Here is a 21,916-nt window from a genome sequence, read left to right on the forward strand (position 1 = left end):
GGGACCTTTCTAAATTCGGGGCTTCTCGCAGGTTGGGACACCACTCCCCTGACAAACATGTTTAGAAAGCTTCTGTTCCCGGTTCCTCCTCTTTGACTTCCTACCTATTGAGTGGCATTTATGACACTTTATTACGCTCCGTAAATCTTTGAATTGGTGTATTTGTACTCAAGTTATTGGCATTTTAATGTGTTTTCTAGTGTTTTTGCATTTCAGGCATTAATATGAGAATCAGGTGATCTAGCATTGATTTGATGCTAATATGGTGTTAAGATGATGTCTAAGGAATAAAACTCACAAAGACCAGCTCAAATCTATAAGAAAAAGAAAGAAGTCAAAGTTTTGGCAGAAGCCCAGCACGCTCGCGCTGATCAAGCGCACGGCCGCGCCCAAACTTTAGAGAGCCAGCGTGTGGCCGCGCCAGGTCGGGTTTCAAGAATCCTGTTTTGAATATAAGAATGATTTCTGGACTCCTCTGCTGATCAGGGCTGCTATATAAATAACTTTAGGTCGTTTTTAATAATATATCAAGCCAGAGACATTAAGGAGAACTGTAAGAAGACCGTGTTAGCACGATTCAATGAAGACGAAAATGATCTTGTTTTTACTTGTGCATCTTTGTTCTAAGTTCTAACTTGGATGCTAGTTTTCTTATTTGTGAACGTTACTCTTATTTCGTACTTGGTTTTATTTATTCGTTATAAAGACTACATTTATTATACCATGCTTTCATCGGACCCCACGTTGATGATGAGTCCGATTATGGGCTAATCGTTATCATGGAGTTCTAGCGGATTTATTTATGGATTTCTTTAGTTAATTTATTTGATGCCTTAGTATGTGGTAATTGTATGATAACCTAGTATTGGTTGTGCGTATTCGTCTTATGAGCGTCGCGAACTTATAAGATAGTGTGTTAATTCTTAATGAAGCGAAAGTGAATTTAAGGATTTAGAACTTGCCATGCTAGCATAAGTTCATGTATTTGTTATGCATGATTCGTAGGTAATTTTAACCATCTTACTTGCCCTATGTAATCAAGATAGATAACTTGTGCTTAAGCCGTTATGTTGTCAAATTCTATAGACATATAGAGTCTCAATATATTAGGTGCCTATCCAGCTTCTATCTCTTTTGTGGATGTCTGGTAGTATGTTATTCGTGCAACGAAAGTTGGCATTTAGCAAGTTCAATGATGTGACTGAAGATGTTATCAAGCTGCTACTCTTCCCATTCTCTCTGAGGGACAAAGCTAAGTGCTGGTTATATTCTCTACCAGCAGGGTCTAGCACCACTTGGGAAGATCTTGCTCAAAAGTTTCTCACTAAATTCTTCCATATGGCTAAGACTGCTGCAATCAGGAATGCTCTTACTCAGTTTGCTCAACAAACAGGAGAATCTTTGTGTGTGGCTTGGGATCGATATAAGGAGATGCTAAGGAAGTGCCCACACCATGGCATGCCTGATTGGATGATTATTAACTGTTTTTACAATAGATTGGGTGCTACTTCTAGAGCCATGCTTGATGCAGCATCAGGAGGAACCTTGCGGGTTAAGAGCTACGATGAAGCTTATGAACTTATTGAACTGATGGCTGCTAATGAGTACCAGAATCCTTCCCAGAGACTGACTCAGGGAAAGGTGGCAGGAATTCTATAGTTGGATGCAGCAACTGCTATAGCTGCCCAACTTAAGGCTTTGACCATGAAGGTGGACACTTTGGCTAATTATGGAGTTAATCAAATCACTAGTGTTTGTGAGCTTTGTGCTGGTGCCCATGAGACTGATCAGTGTGCAATTTCTAGTGAATCAGCTCAGTTCGTGAGCAACTTTCAGCGTTCGCAGCAACCTGTGCCAGCCACTTATCATCCCAACAACCGCAATCATCCTAATTCCAGTTATAAGAATTTATAGAATTAATAATGATTATTTTTACATAAATATAAAATTATTTTTTAGAACCAGAAATTGTTCCACTTCAATCGTTTTTGCGTTTTTACAACCCGAAACTCTTCCGAAAACTTCTTCCTAACCTAATCTGGTAATTCTGAACACTTTTCATGTTTTGACTTTTTCAATCCGGAATACGGTTTGACATGTACGAGTCCCGGTGTGAAATTTTCGATACGCTAATCATTTTATAGATCGATAAACACCATATTTTCAAAAGGCGAGATATTATCACTTTATTTTCGTATAAAGTGTTTTATAGGAAGCTCTGTTTTGATAATTATCCAATTCTGGTATTAAAATCGTATCGTCTTTTTAGTTACTTAGCGGCTAAGTAAGCTATTTTCTGATCCGATCTATAAATGTAATTATCGAATTATTAAATAAATAAAACATGTGATGGGTCTGTTAGCTGTGTGTTACCCTATTGTTAATTTTGGGTAATTGTTAGATACGAACCTTATTTGTATAATTAATTATTGAACTGTATGGCATTATATTGTTCTTAAAATGATTTTATTGCATATTTATTCTTATAAATGTTAAATTGTTTCTAAAATTATTTTTGTTACATTATAAGTTTATTTATTATTTTTAGGAGTTTATAAAATTTAAAAATCAATATTTTATTGATTATTTATCTCTAAATAATTTTCTAATTGCAATTAATTGTAAAATCAGTATTTAATTCCAGAATGCTTCAAAAATCATGAAAATTTTATTTTATTCAGTTTGGAATATTTCAAGAATTTTAAAATTATTTCCAAAATTTTATGGCTTTCATTTAAATACACGTGTAATTGTCAAATTTAAAAATACAGGTCTGAATGTGTGTTTCAAAAAAAAATTTAATTATAAATTTGTATGATAATTAGTTCTAATTATTTTGGGAATTTTAAATTTGTTTTGATAAATTTTCAGGATTTTATTTACCCGTAATTAGTTCGTTAAATTGTCAATTACGGTCTTGAATTCAGATAAAGAGCAGATAAAGATTCAGTTATATCAATTCCTATTTTTATTTTATTTTCTCCCTCCTTTCATCTCTTCCAACCGACTCTCTCTCTCATCACCATCTCTCTCATCTCTCTTCCTTATCTCTCCCATCGATCTCTTTCCTCTCCCCTGTCATCTCTCCCTCGAATTCATCTCTCTCTCTCTCTCGATCATGCCTTGTTATTCCCTTCTTTTCTCCATGTGGTTCCCCTGTTCCTTCGCTCGCCACCGTGTTTCTGTGTTTCCCGGCGACTATCGCCGCTGTTTTCTTTTGTCGTCGTGTGTGTTGGGTATGTGCGTGTGTGTGTAAGCGTGTGTGTGTAAGCATGTGTGTATAAGCGTGTGTGTGTAAACGTGTGTGTGTTTGGTTACTCTGTGCTCTGTTTTTTTTGCTGCCTCCCGGAATCCGGCGAGGTGCGGCGGCAATGGTGGATGGCGCGTGTGACTGTGATGCGCGTGTGTTGTTCCTGTTACTTGGTTCGGCTGTTCTGATTGAATGTTTATTTATTTTCTTTTCTGCAGATAGTATATGAGACATATTTGTGATTTGAATTAATTGCGTGCGGGAAATTAAATTAATCGGTGAAGCTCGTATGGAAACCCGAAATTTATCGGGTACCGACGAATTTTACCGCTGTCGATGATGAGCTTCGGCGAGTCGACGGTGGACCATGATGAATTAATTCTGAGTCCTAAATTATAAATTATAAATAAATTAAATTAGTTGTGAAATAAATTTTGAAACCAAAATGAATAATAATAGTTAATAATTGAATTCGTGATTGGGATTGATGAATTTAGTTATGAAATGGATGATTGTGATTGTTGATTGTGATTGACGTCGAACTGATTCGACGGGTATGCCGATAAACAAAGGAAACGCTGCCCGATTTTCGGGAAATTAATTCCGAAAATACGGGAACGTACCTTATAATTATCGGAGACGTCGAACAAGGATATGTAATTGAATTTTATGAAACCTAATTACGTATTGAGACAGGACATTTTATAAACGATCAATTACCCTACTTTTTTCAAAATGACAAGTATATCTATTTTCCGAAAATAAATACCGAACTTAGTTTTGAGGGTGCAAACCATGATTGCTGTGTGTATTTCAATAATACCTATAAATACGAGACGGGATATGAAACCATATGGGTAGAAGTAATAGAAATTTGATGTTAAGCTTAAGCGATTATTTGAGTTAGGGTATTTTGACCCTGTAGGTATTAGACGGAAAACCCGAGTATCGACATCGGACTAGGAATAATCTAGTGATAAGACGTCGAGATCAACGAAGTTCCAATCGAAGAGCCTGAGTGTTGGGATCGTATCCAGAATGGGATATGTTAGGTCACACACACTGTAGAAGGGGGTTGAATACAGTGTTTACTACAATCAAATCGAATATAAGAACTCAAGTAACAGAAAACAGATTTTATTCAACACAATAAACTCTGTTACAATATGGAACTGTCCTCTCTCAGTGATGAACAAATTATCACGAGAGCTGCTAGGGTTACAAAGAATAATAACTTCGATAATGATAACACATATAGTGTAAACCCTATGCCTGTGTTTATATACTACACAGTTACACGATAAATTCAAATTGATATGGAATATAATTCTGCTTCTTAAAATATATCAACTAGTTATCTTTTCTTCCAAGTATTTTATTCTTCATAGAATTCTTTCTTCATGCATATTTCTTTCTGTCTTAGTCTCGATCTTCTTTCCTTTCAATCAGCCGTCTGCCTTATCTGAACGTCATCTTAAGTCCTGATATTATCTCGTGATAAATATCTTCTGATAACTTAAGTTATGATAACTTAAGTTATGATATCTTAAGTGTTGTCTTCAGTATAAGTGCTGATTTCCAGTTAAGTACTGATTTTTCCTGTTAGGTAAGATCTGAAAACTAAACACAAATCATATTACACATGACATTATCAAATATATCTAACAATCTCCCCCAACTTGTAAATTAGTATAATATACAAGTTCAACAGATATTTGATGATGTCAAAAACATTAAGTATAAATGCATGAGAATTTGTCTAGATAACTACAACTTTCAGTCCTTTCAGCTTTACCATCTTTAACTTCTGATAACAGCTTCAGTCTGTATATACCTCAGAATTTAAGCAGTTGTAGATCTTTGACTTGGCTTCAATTTATGATCTCTTTGATATCAGGAGTTGTTCTGAGATAGTTCTTCAACAAACATCTCTTAGCATATTCATGTTCATTGACCATCCTCCTTTTTGCATTTATCAATTCAGTTGTATCTTCACCAGTTTGAAAAATAGATGCTCTGAGATCATTTATCTTAGCTTTTCTTATCTCATGATCTAGTCTAATCAGATATGCCTTGTCAGACTCTAGATTGAATTCCACAACCTTATAACCCATAAAAGTAGTTATAATTTTAGCAGAGTTGGGCTTCATTTCGACAATATCACCTTTGTGATCTCTGTACTTGGGACAGTATGTGCTGTCAGACTTTACAGAATAAAGCTTTTTCTGTCTTTGAATTTGTGACTTTAAATAACCTGCATCACTATCTGTTAATCTGTCTTTCACTTGAAGTAGGAATAGAACATGTTCCAGTTCCTCAAAATACTTCAGTGGTATAGCATTTTGCCTAATCTGGTATACCCTTCCATCTTTCATAAAATATAATAAGATATGTTCTTTCAAGAAGGTATGGTAAACCATTTGTACAGATTCAAGTCGATTCAATCTTTCAGGAGTTGCTCCAACACCTGGTTCACTTAAGGAAGTTGGATCATTGGTAGTGTTGTGTACTCTTCTTTCATCAGAAATACCCAATCCAGATTTATCTCTTGCTTCCTTTCCTGTAACAACTCTTGCTTCAAAACCACTTGTTGCAGTCTTCAAAGGTTGAGCCTGTTTAGCTTTGGTGAATCCTGGTAGGAGTATATTTGAAGGTTTAACATGAGCAATGTCAGAGGTTTCCTTTTCCTTATCTTCTGATATCAAGCCAACTTGAGCTATGTCAGAGGTTGCTTGCTTCACTATCATATCCGAACTTACTATATCTTGACTCTGAACAACATGAGCCATGTCAGAGGTTGTTTGAAAAATCTTCTTATGTATCAGAGTAAGATTAACATCTTCATCATCATCATCATCAGCTATTTCTTCATCCATGACTGGCATATAAACCTTTACAGGTTCATCAACTTTTTCTTTGCCCTTGGACCTTGGATCAATTTCCACTTGTGATTTGGCTTTGGTTGCCTCAGAATTTGTTATTTCCTTTATCACAATACCCTTAGGTTTTGGAAATTTCTTTTCATCAACAGAAGCTTTAGATTTTTTCTTGACACCTTCTGCTTTGAGTCAAGCTTCTTCTTCCTTTAGACTCACAAAGTCCATTCCTGGATTTTCTTTAAGAAATAATTGCTTTGAAATTTCTTCATCAAGTTCTAGATGTTCACCAGAACTTATCCTTTTACCAGTATCAGAACTTATTCTTCTCCCAGTATCAGAACTTGTTCCTTGACTTGTAATTCTAGCTTTACTTGATGAAAGTCCTTTGCCTTGACCTTGACCTCTACCCTTGTTAGAGTTTTCCTGGTCATCATTTCCATCATCCTTTCCTTTCAGTGTCTGAATATATTTGCATTTGGACTTAATCACTTTCTCCCCCTTTTTGCCATCAGCAGGTAAAAGAAGAGAGACAAGCAATTCCACTGAGGATTGGATCTCATTGAGTTGATTTTGGTGAGAAGCTTGATTCTTCAGAATTTCTTCAATTTGAGTTTGTTGCTTCTCCTGAGTTTTCTCAATGTAGGCAATTATGTCAAAGGCTGGCTTGAAAAATCTGTTATTTTCAAGTTTCACATTCATATCTTGCTGGATCAAAGTTTCTTGAATTTTATTCACCTTGGCATGAGTTGTTGAGTGTTGACCTTGAAGGTGCCTAGTACTCAATGCAGTAAGTCTCAGTTGTGCCTTGAAATCATCATTTATCAGCATTTCATCAGCTTTTGCCAGATGCTCAGCAAGAATCTTTTCAGAAGGAACAAAACTAACTGTGTTCCATTCCTTAGTCCACTCCTTTCCTCTAGGAGTTTCACTCCAAGGTACTGGTGCTTCCCCTGTAACAAACTTCTTGACTAAATCAGCTTTATTAACTGTTTGTTGAGGTGCATGTCCTGATGGACCAGCTGCATTAGCATTTAAATTATCAGCAGCTTCACCAGTAGTTTCTTCATTGGCAGCATCATAACTTGTAGATCCTGCAGTATCAGAATCCTCAGATAAAATAGTAGTATGTGAGGCTATAGGGCTTCAATATCATCCTCTAAATTCTGATCTGCATCCAGGTTCTGATCAACATCCAAAATTGATGTTGTTGGTGGAGTGAGTTGAATTGGTGGAGCTTCCAAGTACAAAACCTCAGGCACAATCAGGTTATGAATATCAATTTCAGCACTTGTACCGGGTTCTTCAGTATGTACTGGATCAACTATAGGTGACATAGGGGGTGTAGGAATTTTGTCTTGAGCAGTTTCTTGTTGTGCAGAAGGAAGTGATTCAATAACAATTGGTTCTATTGAGATCAGAGATTCCTGATCCCCTTCCTTAGCTGCTTCCACTACATCCTCTGAATCTGACTCAACTATGTCCCTGTGAGCTCTCTGTTTCTTTAACTTTTTCAAATGTGGAGACACTGTAGGAGTTTTTTCATCAGAATTTAACTTTCTAAGCCTTTTGAGGGGCCTAGAACTCCCAGTTACAGTATTTTTCTGAGAAGAAGCCTTCTCAGCTTCTATAACAACAGGTTCTGATATGGGAACCTGTTCCTCAGTTGTTTCCTCAAATCAACAGAAGTTAATCAAAACATTCATCACAAATAGAATTAAAAATTGATGAAGTAAAAATTAATAAATTGCAATTAAACATGCACGGTCACATAATTTGGGAAAACAAAGAACAAATTTTGCAATTAAAGAAAATTTCATTGATATATCAGATGAGTACATTCGATGAAATTTAGCAATTACATGCAATTACAAGATAGTCCTATTCTACAATTCTTAACATCAATAGCCCTAGTCCTAGTCTAAGAAGACCTAACGACTACTCCTTCTACTGCTGACGAAAAGCACTGCAAGTCAGATGATCCGTTCTTGCTGACGGAGAGCTTCTCTCATTTCTTCTTCCAACCTATCAAGATGGAGGTGATACTCCATTGATAAGAACAAGAGTTCTATGTGTACCTCTTGTGGAACTGAGTTCCAAAGCTCATCAGGAATGGCGGTGACATACCACTCCTGTTGCCATTCATCACAACTCAACTCGATGTTAAAGGTTTCATAGTTCAGGAACATGTTGAAACGGACCATTTTTGTTGATATGAATGAAAAGAGAGTAAGTTTGTGAGAAAATGAAAGATATTTTGGCTAGAATGAATGATCGGTTTAAATAACCAAAAGAATACTAAGGGAGGCGAGGAATGTGTAACAATTACAAATAAAAATAATGACCCCTCAACTCCCTAGACTGATGTATAACAATAACAGTCAGTAAAAGATCTAAAGCCAGAGTTAATGGATACGGGATATAATAATAATTACTGTGCGCATGCAGTTTTGCAAGACATACACACTAACCACTAACCAATAATGATTATGATTGTTTTATCTCACATAAACCAATATTCTGTAAAAATATTATCGTTCAGGTAATGACCAAAAATAAACCAAGTAAATAAATACTGCCACGTCAGCATCAAAACTTGATTATTATCAGGATTTAAAAGTCATCAGAATATGGCTCCTTAACTCGAAAAGTGAATGTGTATTCCTGTAATTCTTCACATAAATACTGATATGATTTCATCAGAACTTAATCATCAGAACTTCCATCAGAACTTGTCCTCAGAATTTATGTAATCTGACACATAAACTGTTCATCTAAAAGAACATTTATCACCACAGTAATTTTCATCATTCATATGGAGTGTAAGTGTGTGCATTAAGCTAAATATCAGACAAAGAGTAAAGTCTGATTCACTTCAGTACATCTTAGAAATAAGGCATAACTAAGAACTTTGCTCAAAATCTGTCATTATTCTGAAGTCTACTTTAGAATGAGTTCATGCATGAGTCCACCTCAACTGTTTTGTGCTCATTTTATGCATCTTTTGAAATTCCATTTTACAGTGGCTTCTCAGTGTAAGTGAGTCACGACTGCTTATCAGAATTTATGTTGTTATCAGAGTATTTCTCCAGTAATCATAGAGTGTGAAAAGTCACCAAGAAAATTTTATTTTTCTTTTCTAATACATATTACTTAATACCAGCAATGCACTTGGGTCTTCCCTTCCACATTTTTACTCTAGATCTCAAAGGAGTACCTGATATTTCTTTTCTTTTCTTTTTCTTTTGATAAGTGAGGCTTATCAACACTTAGTACATCCATCAGATTTACTAACATCAGAACTTAGCAGATAAGAAGCATTTATTCTAGTTTTTGTCTTTGTAATAAGATACACAAAGTAAACTTAACTAAGCTCAATATCAGAATTTGCTTGTGTTAAAAGATTTGCACATAAACAATTACTTCAAACATGGGATCTTTAGTATATTAAATACTACTAGGTCAGCATCTAGCACAGTTATCCTCATTGGATTGAATAGTCACAGAAACATTCATATCACTATCAGAGTTTAGAAATTCACATCAGAAAGCAATCAGTACTTAAGCAAATTTCAATTTAAGCACATAATACACAAAGATAGTAATATATGTAAATACTGATCATAAAGTCTGGTGTATCAGAACATTAACTATGCAAATTTAGAGAAAGAACCTGAATCCATTCCAAGTTCATTTACCAATCTTGTAAAAGTAGCTTCACACAGTGGTTTTGTGAAGATATCTGCTAGTGGTTGATCTGTTGGAACAAAATGCAATTCCATTGTACCTTAATCCACATGTTCCCTTATGAAGTGGTACCTAATGCTGATGTGCTTTGTCATTGAGTGTTGAACTGGATTACCTGTCATAGCAATAGCACTTTGATTATCACAGTAAATAGGGATTTTAGAAAATTCTAACCCATAATCCAGTAACTGATTCTTCATCCAAAGAATCTGTGCACAACAGCTTCCTGCAGCAATGTATTCTGCTTCTGCAGTTAATGTGAAAATTGACTTCTGTTTCTTGCTAAACTAAGAAACCAATCTGCCTCGAAGAAATTGGCAGCTTTCACTTGTGCTTTTCCTGTCAATTTTGCATCCTGTAAAATCTGCATATGAGTAACCTATTAGCTTAAAGTCTGATTCTCTAGGATACCACAATCCCAGATCAGCTGTACCCTTAAGGTACTTAAAAATTCTTTTCACATCTGTTAAGTGAGGTTCTCTTAGATCTGCTTGAAATCTTGCACAAAGACAGGTAGCATACATGATATCAGGTCTACTTGCAGTTAGATAGAGTAGTGAACCAATCATACCTCTGTAATCAGTAATATCTACTAATTTACCAGTATCCTTTTCCAACTTTGTTGCAGAGGCCATAGGAGTGGATGCACTTGAACAATCTTGCATTCCAAATTTCTTCAACAAATTTCTGGTGTACTTAGATTGACAAATAAAAGTTCCTTCTTCATTCTGCTTGACTTGAAGGCCAAGAAAATAGTTAAGTTCTCCCATCATACTCATTTGATATCTTGACTGCATCAGCTTGGAAAACTTTTTACATAGTCTGTCATTTGTAGAACCAAAAATGATATCATCAACATATATTTATACCAAAAATAAGTCCTTTCCATGGTTGAGGTAGAACAGTGTTTTGTCAATAGTCCCTCTGTTAAATCCACTTTACAGAAAAAACTGAGCAAAAGTCTTATACCATGCTCTTAGAGCTTGCTTAAGGCCATAAAGTGCTTTATCAAGCCTGTAGATATGATTGGGAAATCTGGGATCTATAAAGCTTGGAGTTTGTTCAACATATACCTCTTCTTCCAATTCTCCATTGAGAAAAGCACTTTTTACATCCATTTGAAAGACTTTAAATTTCTTGTGAGCAGCATAAGCCAAAAATATCCTTATGGCTTCCAATCTAGCAACTGGTGCAAATGTTTCATCATAATCAATTCCCTCCTGTTGAGAGTATCCTTTTACAACCAGCCTTGCTTTGTTCCTTGTAATTATTCCTTCACTGTCAGTTTTGTTTCTGAACACCCACTTTGTACCAACAACAGACCTGTTCTTTGGTCTTGGCACTAGGGTCCAGATTTTATTTCTTTCAAATTCATGTAACTCTTCCTGCATTGCTTGCACCCAATCAACATATTGAAGAGCTTCTTCCCCTTTCTTTCGTTCAGACTGAGAAAGAAAAGAATGATAGAGACATTCATTTGATGTAGTTGTTCTAGTTCTGACACCTGTATCAGGATTTCCAATAATTAAGTCAGGTGTATGTGCTTTAGTCCACTTCCTTGTAGATGGAAGGTTTTCTCTAGAACTGGATGCTCCCCCATGATCCATGATGTCTCCATCAACTTTTTCTGATGCTCCCCCTGAAATTATGCTCTCTGAGTTGGATCCTTCAGAATTTGAGTTTCCAGAAATATCAGAACTTGAGTTTCCAGAATTATCAGAACTTGCCCCATCAGAATTTGACGAATCAGAACTTGAAGAGCCTGTTGTAGATTCTGATACTTCTTGAGATGTGGTTGGATCTTCAGTATGCTCCCCCTACACAGGTGCATTTTCTTTAGGCGTAGTTACCACATTTTCAATAACATCAGAGTTTAATCCATCAGAGTTTGCAGTATAAGGATTTAGACTGTCAGGATTTACAGAATCGGAACTTAAAACTTTATTTTCGAATCTCAGCTGATCATGATAATTGAAATCTTCAAGTCCAATAATCTTCTTATTATTAAAAAAAACATTAATAGATTCCATGACAACCCCTGTTCTTAAATTGTAGACTCTGAAGGCTTTTGTAGAAAGTGGATATCCAACAAAAATTCCTTCATCAACTTTTAGATCAAATTTGGATAGTTGTTCAGGATGAGTCTTAAGAAGAAAACACTTGCATCCAAATACATGAAAATACTTCAGATTTGGCTTCTTTTTCTTCACCATCTCATATGGTATTTTTCATGCTTGTTGATAATTGTTGCATTCTGAGTAAAACAAGCAGTCTGCACAGCTTCAGCCCAAAAGTAGGTTGGCAACTTTGCTTTATCAAGCATAGTTCCTGCAGCTTCAATAAGAGTTCTATTCTTTCTTTCAACAACTCCATTTTGCTGTGGAGTTCCAGAAGCAGAAAATTCCTGCTTTATTCCATGGTCTTTGCCGAACTCTTCCATGATCAAATTCTTGAACTCAGTGCCATTATCACTTCTTATGATCTTCACAGAATCTTTGACCAATTTATCCAGTTGCTTGACATGATCAATCAAGATAGATGCAGTTTCATTTTTTGTGTGCAAGAAATACACCCATGTGTATATGGTGAACTCATCCACTATGACCATAACATATTTCTTCTTTGCAATAGACATGACATTAACTGGACCAAGTAGATCAACATGTAGTAGGTGATAAGGCTCAAGAATTGATGATTCAGTCTTGCTCTTGAATGAAGATTTTCTTTGTTTTGCCTTCTGACATGAATCACAAAGGCCATCAGGAGCAAATACTGATTTTGGCAGTCCTCTCACAAGATCTTTCTTGACCAGTTCATTTATATTGTTAAAATTTAAATGAGAGAGTTTCTTATGCCAATCCCAGCTTTCTTCAATTGATGCTCTACTTAACAGACATATTGGAGAACCATCAGAACTTATTGAAAGCTTGGCTTCATAAATGTTACCATGCCTGTATCCTTTCAAAACAACTTTGCCTGTAAATTTGCTTACAAATTCACAGTGTTCTTCAAAGAAATCCACATGATAACCTCTGTCATAGATTTGACTCACACTTAGCAGATTGTGTTTAAGTCCTGAGACCAGAGCTACTTTTTCAATGATGACATTCCCAATATTGATATTGCCATATCCCAGAGTTTTTCCAATGTTGCCATCTCCATAAGAAACACCTGGGCCAGCTTTCTCCACAAAGTCTGATAGTAGGGCTTTATTTCCAGTCATATATCCTGAACATCCACTGTCCAGAACTAGAATGTTTTTCCTGTTGCCCTGTAATCACAAAGACCACTAATGATTAGTTTAAGGACCCAGACTGAAGATTGAATTCCACAGCCTTATAACCCAGAAAGGTAGTTATAATCTTAGCAGAGTTAGGCTTCATCTTGACAATATCACCCTTGTGATCTCTGTACTTGGGACAATATGTGCTGTCAAACTTTACTGAATAAAGCTTCTTCTATCTCTGAATTTGAGTCTTCAAATAATTTGCAGCACTATCTGTTAATCTGTTCTTCACTTGAAGTAGGAATAGAATATATTCTAGTTCCTCAAAATACTTCAATGGTATAGCATTCTGCCTAATATGGTATACCCTTCCATCTGTCATAAAATATAACAAGATGTGTTCTTTCAAAAATGTATGGTAAACCATCTGTACAGATTCAAGCTGATTCAATCTTTCAGGAGTTGCTCCAACACCTGGTTCACTTAAAGAAGTTGGATCATTGGTTATGTTCTGCATTCTTCTTTCGTCAGCACTACCCAATCCAGATTTATCTCTTGCTTCTTTTCCTATAACCACTCTTGCTTCAAAATCATTTGTTGCAGTCTTCAAAGGTTGAGTCTGTTTAGCTTTGGTAAATCCTGGTAGGAGTAACTTTGAGGGTTTAACATGAGCAATGTCAGAGGTTTCCTTTAACTTATCTTCTGATATCAAGCCAACTTGAGCTATGTCAGAGGTCGCTTGCTTTAGTGTCATATCAGAATTTACTACCTCTTGACTCTGAACAACTTGAGCCATGTCAGAGGTTGTTTGAGAAATCTTCTTTGAAATCAGAGTAATATTAGCATCTTCATCAGATATTTCTTCATCCATAGCAGGCACATAAACCTTTATAGGTTCATCAACTTTTTCTTTGCCCTTGGACCTTGGATCTATCTCCATTTGTGATTTGGCCTTGATTGCCTCATGATTTGTCCTTTCTTTTATCACAATGCCTTTAGCCTTAGGAAGTTTCTTTTCAACAACAGAAGCTTTAGATTTGGAGTTGACTTTTTCTAACTTAAGTCTAGCTTCTTCTTCCTTTAGACTCTCAAAGTCCAATCCTGGATTTTCATTCAAAAATAACTGTCTTGAAATTTCCTCATCAAGTTCCAGATATTCATTAGAACTTATCCTTTTACCAGTATCAGAACTTATTCTTCTCCCAGTATCAGAACTTGTTCTTTGACTTGTAGTTCCAGCTTTACTTGATAAAAAACCTTTACTTTGACCATGACCTCCACTAATTCCAGAGTTTCCCTGGTCATCTTTTTCATCATCCTTTCCCTTCAGTGTCTTAACAGTTTTACATTTGGACTTAATTACTTTCTCCCCCTTTTTGGCATCAGCAGGTAAAAGAAGAGAGAGAAGCAATTCCATTGAGGATTGGATTTCATTTAGTTGAGATTGCCGAGAAGCTTGATTCTTCAAAATTTCATCAATCTGAGCCTGTTGCTTCTCCTGGGTTTGCTCAATGTACCCAATTTTGTCAAAAGTAGGTTTGAAAAACCTTTTCTTGTCCAGCTTAGCAATCATATCTTGCTGATTTAAGGATTCTTGAATCTTGTCTACCTTGGCCTGAGTTACAGATTGTTGACCTTGAAGGTGCCTTGTATTGAGTGCAGTAACTCTTAGCTGTGCCTTGAAATCATCATTGACTAGCATCTCATCAGCTTTTGCCAAGTGCTCAGCAAGTATGTTTGAAGTAGGAACAAAATCAACTTTGTTCCATTCCTTAGTCCACTCCTGTCCTCTAGGAGTTTCACTCCAAGGTACTGGTGCATCTCCTCTAAGAAACTTTTTAACAAGATCAGCTTTTGAAGGAGCTTGTGGAGGTGCATGTCCAGATGGACCAGCTACATCAGCATCTACAGTGGCAGCAGCTTCACCAGTAACTTCATCATTATCAGCATCAGAATTTACAGAGTCAGCATCCTCTAATAAAAGAACAGTTAGAGAGGCTATTGAGGCTTTAACATCATCCTCTAAGTGCTAATCTCCAACTAAGTTCTGATCAACAACCAAACCTTGATGCCCACCTAAAATCTGATTTTCATCATCCAGATTCAGAATTGGTGTAACAGGAATATCTTCATTAAAATCAGCATCTAGAATTGGTGATGTTGGTGGAGTGATTTGAGCTGGTGGAGCTTCCAAGTACAAAACCTCAGGCACAATCAGGTTATGAATATCAATCTCAGCACTTGTATCTGGGTCTTTAGTATGTACTGGATCATTTACAGGAGACACATGTGGTGTAGATACTCTGTCTTGAGCAGTTTCCTGAATTAGTGACAATGGAGATATAGATTCAGTAGCTTCAGCAAATTCTGGCTGTGTAGAAGGAAATGATTCAATCACAATTGGCTCATTTGAGCTCAGAGATTCCTGATCTCATTCCTTAGCTGCTGCTTCCTCATCCTCTGAAACTGACTCAGCTGTGTCCTTGATAGCTCTTTGTTTCTTGAGTCTTTTTGAAGGTGGAGAGACTTTGGGAGCTTCATCAGAATACATCTTTCTAAGCCTTTTGAGAAGCCTAGAACTCCCAGTTTTAGTATCTTTCTGAGAAGTAATCTTCTCAGCTTCTATAACAACAGGTTCTGATATTGAAACCTGTTCCTCACTGTCTGACTCATCTCTCAGAACAATCCTCCTTCTCTTCTGTTGTGTATGAGGTATAGTCTTTGTCCTCTTGGGTTTTGAAGATGAAGGCCTCACAGCATGTGCTGATGGTGAAGGTTGAGATGTCTGTGATGGTTTGAAATATGTCCTGATGGAGGGTTGAGTAGGTTGAGGTTGAGAAGTTTGAAGTGTAGTTGTGGTATGTTCTGATGGCTGTTGTGGTGGCTGGGATGTGCTGGTGGGTTGAATATCAGGGTAAATAGATGTGTAGGTTTGAGGATCAGCATTTACCAGGATCTGTTTTACAGACTGAGGTATCTATAAGGGTCTAACCACTTGTTTCTTATTGTCAGCATTTAACAAATCATTAAAAGCCCTTTTTGCAAGCTTAAAGGGTGGAATTAAATCAGTGGTAGGTTGGGGTTCATCAGCATAACAAAAGGTATATATAAGCTGACAGAATCTAGCAAAGTATACTACATTCCTATCCTCTGTCATCCTATCCCCTATGAAACCTAGCACAGCACTTGCAAAATCAAAGTGAGTTTGATGAATAAGAGCATACCCGATTTGCTGACTCATAATTGGAATGGCATCAAAGTTGGAGCACTTATTGGCGAATTCCTTAGTGATACAATCAAAGAAAAAGCTCCATTCCTTCCTGATATTTTCTTTTTTCAATTGTCCAAGCTTTCCCAAACTTTTCTCATAGCCCAAACTGGCCATGAGATGCTGTAGAACAGGGTCCTCCACTGTTGAGAATGTACAGCCTTCTGGTAAGCGAAGAGCTTTACGAACTGCTCCAAGAGTAACCATTGCTCAACATCATTTACTTCAAATACGATGCTCGGAGTACCAGTAGCACCACCATCATCAAAATTCCTAGTCCGCCAAAACGTCAGAACTTGTTGGCTTGAAATAGTTGGAGGTTGGGTCAAAGCATACCCAATCTCACTATTTGCTAAGAAATCTTGCACAAAGTGCAAATCTGATGGAGCTTCAGCCTTGTTCAAGATTGCAGCATAGTTGTTTAGTACAAACTTGGCTCCATCAACAATTAAATCTTTGGGTGCCATGAGAAATAAGTGAGAAATAAAATTGCCTACAAGGTGTTTGATAAAATGTCTGTAAAGAAACCGTCAGAAAAAGTGAGAGAGAATAAAAAAAGAGAATGAGTAAATACAAATGAAAATAAAAGATTTAAAAGTCTTTTATCTCTTTTACTTAGACACCCCACGTGACAGCAGTTAATAAGGAGTGGAACAAACCTTTACACCAGTCAGACATGCAGCAGTTAAGGCAAAAGTTAAAGGGCACAATAAATAAGCAATTATTACTTTGCACATTCAGTTTTAAAAAAAAACTGTTCCCACTAAATAAATGATTATTACTGCATTATCTCTCATAAACCAATATTCTGGAAAATATGACCGTTCAAGTAATGACCAAAAATTAACCAAGTAAATAGATACTGCCACGTCAGCATCAGAACTTGATTATTATCAGAATTTAAAGGTCATCAGAATATAGCTTCTTAACTCGAAAAGTGAATGTTTATTCATGTAATTCTTCACACAAATACTGATATGGACACATCAGAACTTTCATCAGAACTTATCCTCAGAATTTATGCAACTGACACTTGAACTGTTCATCTAAAACAACATTTATCACCACAGTAATTTTCATCATTCATATGGAGTGTAAGTGTGTACAATAAGCTAAATATCAGACAAAGAGTAAAGTCTGATTCACTTCAGTACATCTTAGAAGTAAGGCATAACTAAGAACTTTGCTCAAAATCTATCATTATTCTGAAGTCTACTGTAGAACGAGTTCATGCATGAGTCCACCTCAACTGTTTTGTGCTCATTTTATGCATCTTTTTGAAATTCCTTTTTACAGTGGCTTCTCAGTGTAAGTGAGTCACAACTGCTTATCAGAATTTATGCTATAATCAGAGTATTTCTCCAGTAATCAGAGAATGTGAAAAGTCACCAAGAAAAATTTATTTTGCTTTTCTGATGCATATTACTTAATACCAGCAATGCACTTGGGTCTTCCCTTCCACATTTTTACTCTAGATCTCAAAGGAGTACCTGATTTTTATTTCTTTTCTTTTCTTTTTCTTTTGATAAGTGAGTCTTATCAGCACATAGTACATCCATCAGATTTACTAACATCAGAACTTAACAGATAAGAAGCACTATTCTAGTTTTTGACTTAGTAATAAGATACACAAAGTAAACTTCAACTAAGCTCAATATCAGAATTTGCTTGTGTTAAGAGATTTCTACATAAACAATTACTTCAGACATGGGATATCAGTATATTAAAGATTACTAGGTCATCATCTAGCACAGTTATCCTCATTGGATTGAATAGTCACATAAACATTCATATCACTATCAGAGTTTAGAAATTCACATCAGACAACAATCAGCAGTTTAGCAAATTTCAATTTAAGCACAGAATACACAAAGATAGTAATATCTGTAAATACTGATCATAAAGTCGAAAGTATCAGAACATAAACTAAGCAGATTTAGAGAAAGAACCTGAAACCATTCCAAGTTCATTTATCGATCTTGTAAAAGTAGCTTCACACAGTGGTTTTGCGAAGATATCTACTAGTTATTGATCTGTTGGAACAAAATGCAATTCCACTGTAACTTCATCCACATGTTCCCTTATGAAGTTGTACTTAATGCTGATGTGTTTTGTCATTGAGTGTTGAACTGGATTACCTGTCATAGCAATAACACTTTGATTATCACAGTAAATAGGAATTTTAGAAAATTCTAACCCATAATCCAGTAACTGATTCTTCATCCAAAGAATCTGTGCACAACAGCTTCCTGCAGCAATGTATTCTGCTTCTGCAGTTGATGTGGAAATTGACTTCTGTTTCTTGCTAAACCAAGAAACTAATCTGCCTCCAAGAAATTGGCAGCTTCCACTTGTACTTTTCCTGTCAATTTTGCATCTTGCAAAATTTGCATCTGAGTAACCTATTAGCTTAAATTCTGATTCTCTAGGATACCACAATCCCAGGTCAGCTGTACCCTTAAGGTACTTAAAAATTCTTTTTACAGCTGTTAAGTGAGGTTCTCTTGGATCTGCTTGAAATCTTGCACAAAGACAGGTAACATACATGATATCAGGTCTACTTGCAGTTAGATAGAGTAATGAGCCAATCATACCTCTGTAATCAGTAATATCTACTGATGTACCAGTATCCTTATCCAATTTTGTTACAGTGGCCATAGGAGTGGATGCACTTGAACAATCTTGTATTCCGAATTTCTTCAACAAATTTCTGGTGTACTTAGATTGAAAAATAAAAGTTCTTTCTTCATTCTGCTTGACTTGAAGGCCCAGAAAATAGCTGAGTTCTCCCATCATACTCATTTGATATCTTGACTGCATCAGCTTGGCAAACTTTTTACAAAGTCTGTCATTTGTAGAACTAAAAATGATATCATCAACATATATCTGCACCAAAAGTAAGTCCTTTCCATGGTTGAGATAAAACAATGTTTTGTCAATAGTCCCTCTGCTAAATCTACTTTCCAGAAGAAACTGAGCTAGTGTCTCATACCAAGCTCTTGGAGCTTGCTTAAGACCATAAAGTGTTTTGTCAAGTCTGTAGACATGATTAAGAAATTTTACATCTACAAAACCTGGAGGTTGTTCAACATATACTTCCTCCTCCAATTCTCCATTAAGAAAAGCACTTTTTACATCCATTTGAAAGACTGTAAACTTTTTGTGAGCAGCATAAGCCAAAAATATCCTTATGGCTTCCAATCTAGCAACTGGTGCAAATGTTTCATCATAATCAATTCCCTCCTGTTGAGAATATCCTTTTGCAACCAGCCTTGCTTTATTCCTTGTAATTATGCCATCACTATCAATTTTGTTTCTGAACACCCAATTTGTACCAACAACAGATCTGTTATTTGGTCTTGGCACTAGGGTCCAGACTTTATTTCTTTCAAATTCATTTAACTCTTCTTGCATTGCTTACACCCAATCAGCATCTTGAAGAGCTTCTTGCACTTTTTTTGGTTCAGGCTGAGAGAGAAAAGAGTGATAAAGACATTTATTTGATGTAGCTGCTCTAGTTCTGACACCTGCATCAGGATTTCTAATAATTAAGTCAGGTGTATGTGCTTTAGTCCATTTTCTGGCAAATGGAAGGTTTTCTCTAGAACTAGATGCTCCCCCATGATCCATGCTGTCTTCATCAACCTTTTCTGATGCTCCCCATGAAATTATGCTCTCTGAGTTGGATCCTTCAAAATTGGAGTTCCCAAAATTATCAGAACTTGGCCCATCAGAACTTGATGAATCAGAAATTGAAGAGCCAGTTGTAGGTTCTGATGCTTCTTAAGATGTGGTTGTATCTTCAGTATGCTCCCCCTGCACAGGTGCATCTTCCTTTGGCGTAGTCACCACAGTTTCAATAACATCAGAGTTTAATCCATCAGAGTTTGCAGTATCAGGATTTAAACAGTCAGGATTTAGACCGTCAGGATTTACAGTATCAGAATTTAAAATTTCATTCTCAAATCTCAGCTGATCATGATCATTGAAATCTTCAAGTCCTGTAATATTTTTATCATCAAAAGAGACATTGATAGATTCCATGACAACCCTTGTTCTTAAATTGTAGACTCTGAAGGCTTTTGTGGAAAGTGGATATCCAACAGAAATTCCTTCATCAGCTTTTAGATCAAATTTGGATAGCTGTTCAGGATGAGTCTTAAGAACAAAATGTTAGAAAATGGAAAGTTTGAGGCATGTTTTAGACATGTTCTTGATGTAATTTCCTAAAACTAATTGTTGGAAGTAGTTCCTTGTTATGAGGACTTAAACTTTCATGTTTGGATCTAAGTCATTTTCTTAGTGTAATCCATAAAGAAATTGAGTTTAAGTTAGTAACTTGAAATGTTTAATTAAAATATTTACTGACTTATTATATTGTTTTAATGTGAATATTGTATCCGTTGATGAACAGTGTGGATTATCCGTTGAAGTTCAATTTGGATTATCAGTTGATGCTCAATGTGGATTATCCGTTGAAGTTCAATTTTGATTATCCGTTGAAGTACAATTTGGATTATCCGTTGATGCACAATGTGGATTATCCGTTGATGCACAATGTGGATTATCCGTTGATGCACAATATGGATTATCCGTTGATGTACAATGTGGATCATCCATTGATGCATAAAATGGATTATCCATTGATGGAATTGCTGAGTGCATTATCCATTGATGCTAAGTGTAAATCCTGATGGGCTAAATCCTGATGGGCTAAATCCTGATGCCGACTGTTACATTTCTGGAAATATTCATTAAATGGAATTTAAGTCAGAATATTTATTTTAATTTAATATAATATATTCAGTTATGTTTTGGGATGTAATATATACTGAACAAAACATTATGGAATAGAGAGGTTGATTGACGTTGAAATATACATACGTAAAAACCCTAGCTATCATCTTCTTCCTCTTTTTCTCTCCTCCAAACTTATACAGATGAGCATAGGTTTTTTGGCGACTGAGGTCTGATCGCTGTTTGTACATCGAGTTGCTATGAATCGGTGTGTTGTTGCTGTTTTATCCTGGGAGGGTTATTGCGGTCTCTGAACACAGTAAGTGAGGGCAATAAACTCTTCAAGAACAGCCTCTTCCTCTCGAAGGATTGGTGACTCAGCTGTGATTGAAAGCTTCATTACGCTAAGCTTTCTTTCCCTTCTTCATTTTCTTTTACAGTTGCTGATTATATTTTATTTACGACCTTCGTGTTTTGTTTTCATTATTGGTACTATTGCCTTGTTCTTGTTATTGATTATATAATTGTCTCATTGTGTTAGTATAGTAGTTATATACTATTGTTGATACTTTCCCAACAATCTTGAAGAGTTTATTTGTTATATAGCTATTTAACGAGATGGTTAACGAAACTGATACTCCTGTTGGTCAGACTCCTGTTATTGTTGGTTCTGGTTCTGGAGTTACTGCGTCCACCATAGATTGGACCAAGTACAGATTTCCACAACCTATTAATTTATCGGGCATGCCGGATAAATTCAGTGGGGGGGCTTCTTTTTCTCGCTGGCAGAAAAAGATGAAGCTCTGGTTAAC

General features: G+C 36.1%; 1 non-coding gene across 1 annotated transcript; it reads right to left on the minus strand.

The window, feature by feature from the left end:
• Window positions 1-1,353: 1,353 nt before the first annotated feature.
• On the minus strand, window positions 1,354-1,460 carry LOC141663296 (small nucleolar RNA R71). The gene has a single exon (XR_012551374.1). It is a non-coding gene; the product is annotated as a small nucleolar RNA R71 (small nucleolar RNA).
• Between the last annotated feature and the right edge of the window lie 20,456 nt (window positions 1,461-21,916).

Source organism: Apium graveolens, chromosome 5 (genome assembly GCF_009905375.1).
Source record: "Apium graveolens cultivar Ventura chromosome 5, ASM990537v1, whole genome shotgun sequence".
Classification (NCBI taxonomy): domain Eukaryota; kingdom Viridiplantae; phylum Streptophyta; class Magnoliopsida; order Apiales; family Apiaceae; genus Apium; species Apium graveolens.